This window comes from Clupea harengus, chromosome 19 (assembly GCF_900700415.2).
Source record: "Clupea harengus chromosome 19, Ch_v2.0.2, whole genome shotgun sequence".
Taxonomy (NCBI): Eukaryota; Metazoa; Chordata; class Actinopteri; order Clupeiformes; family Clupeidae; genus Clupea; species Clupea harengus.
This window is the reverse complement of record NC_045170.1, coordinates 19,468,882-19,471,099: the sequence shown is the minus strand read 5'-3', so window position 1 is coordinate 19,471,099 and position 2,218 is coordinate 19,468,882. Positions and strand designations below refer to the sequence as shown.

Sequence of the window (2,218 nt, the reverse complement as noted above, 5' to 3'; positions counted from 1 at the left end):
ACATGCGTTGTTACCGGAGCCTGTGTAAAATAATGCATTGTCACTGACATTTCCATACAGATCATTCCTTCTCTTTTAACAAAATTTGAGGAAATGGTCTATGAGATGAAATAGCTCCAGGCCGGCTCTAATTTCAACAATTTGTGCACGAATACGGCAATGGTGCAAAGTGGTGCGCCATGCGCACACGGAGAGGATTTAGAGATGTCTTGAGACCTCAACTGACTCTTCAAAGATCATAGAAACTACTAGGATTTTGTATAGTACCCCAATTACGACAAACCTTAATCTTAATTTAAAATATAATTACGCTACATTAGACGCACAGGGCCATTGTCAAGTGCATGACGTAAGTAGCCAAATTATCCTAGAGGACAAGAACATATTCTAACTCCAATTTTGGTGAATTCAGAGGCTCTAAGATTTATATACATGCTTAAGCAACATTTCACTATATGAACTTGATTTTAAGAGGATTCAATATAATTTCACTGTGGTTAATTCACCTGGCATAGGATGTTGAATAGTTCTTGATATGTTCCTCCCTCCTGTTTCCACCACACATGTGCACTGTATCCCATCTTCCAAGTTCCATTCAGAAAGCCAAAATTGACTTTGAGTGAATTCTGTTGCTGAATGACTGTCGTTTGACCAAATAGATTCAGAAACTCCATTGTATTCACGTCCATCTACAATCCAGAAGATACGGACTTGTGATGGACTAACTCCCTTCGCCCAACAGATGAACGGGACACTTGAGCCGTTGTTGTCCGATGGCGAAAAAAGTTCCATAGAAGCAGTAACATTTTCTGCAACAGAGTTTGTCAATACCTTGAGGCGTTTCTTTACACATAGATATGTACAAACCCATAGAACATAAAATCTGAACAAGCCAGTCATGCATGGGCTGTGAATGGATGATGAAATGGAAATGAGAAGCGTTTCTCTAACATTTAACTTTGCTTTGATGACCGAAAAAGAGCTTACCTGTGAATAACACTCTTGATCCATTACCAAATATTCCAATACTTGTCATTTTAATCCAACAATAGTACACACCAGAATATTCCTGGCTCTGGCCTATAACTGTTAAATCACATGATTTTGTCATTTCGTTCGTCCTAAATATTTTATCTGAGAGATCGACATCAAGCAATTCCCCGGTCCTAGGGTGTACTCTCGTCCAAATGGTGGACTCGCAGGAATTGGAAGGTAACGTGAAGCCCGTGTTGTGGCATTTCAGTGTAATGGGGTTACCCACCATCACCTCGGCAAAGTCAGGCGACTGGGACACGGACCAGGATGATACATAAGGTGCTGTGAACAGGAGCAAAACTCATTAAATGTTTACAGTGCATGTTGTGATCAAAATCTTAAAAAATGAATGAACTGGAACTTACAAAGCATGACATATGTATTCTCTTTATAAAACAGTTGTGGTGCGATTTATGTTATCTTAAACTATACAATAACTAAAAAGTAGTCTTACAGTCTCGCATATAGGCTACAGATGCACATGGGACATACGAGCACGAGGCGGATCCAAACCAAACCTACTATTTAGGGAACAACAAAAAAGTATCAGCCATATGCGCCAGCTGCTTGCAGGATATTTGGTGTTGTTCATCCTCCCTGCTCGCTTTGGTGTCTCGAGGAGCTAAAAATATTAATCGCTTTTAAGATGAAGAATGGATGCACGACACTTCCGCCATCACATGCTCGCTGAAAGTGAGAATAAAAAAAGATTCTCTTTGAGTTATCAATATTTATCTATTGGTAAGTATTCATCAATACTAATTTGTGTTATTGCCAGCTTACCAATACACGTTCCCAAAGTTCATATAATAACTTAAAGTGGGACTCTACAATCCCATAAAATAGCTTGTGCCTTAGTAGGATGATATTGTTTTTACGCACGATTTCTCTTCTATTACACAATCTGCAATAGATGTAACCACACTGAGCACATGCTGGCAAAGTGTGTCTGTGAGCGAAGGGCAAGTTACTGACGCCCACACAATGCCATTTAGGTTTCCTAACGCATCTGAGGCCCCTGCCTTCTCAAAAACTACTGTCATGTTTTCAACACAGAGACTTAGACCTCAAGACAATAAAATACAGCTAATTAAGTATATTAAAATAAGATTATAAATTGTATAAGGTTCGATCATGTTCATAAGGTTGAAATTGGCGACTGTACAGTATAGACAAATGGTGA

At 39.1% G+C, this 2,218-nt stretch overlaps 1 long non-coding RNA gene across 1 annotated transcript; it reads right to left on the bottom strand.

Annotated features, from left to right (window-relative positions):
• Nucleotides 1-253: 253 nt before the first annotated feature.
• On the bottom strand, nt 254-1,969 carry LOC116225038. Its single transcript, XR_004165883.1, has 4 exons — nt 1,819-1,969; nt 1,558-1,722; nt 988-1,317; nt 254-809 (listed from the first exon to the last, which is right to left on the bottom strand). It is a non-coding gene; the product is annotated as an uncharacterized LOC116225038 (long non-coding RNA).
• Nucleotides 1,970-2,218: the final 249 nt, after the last annotated feature.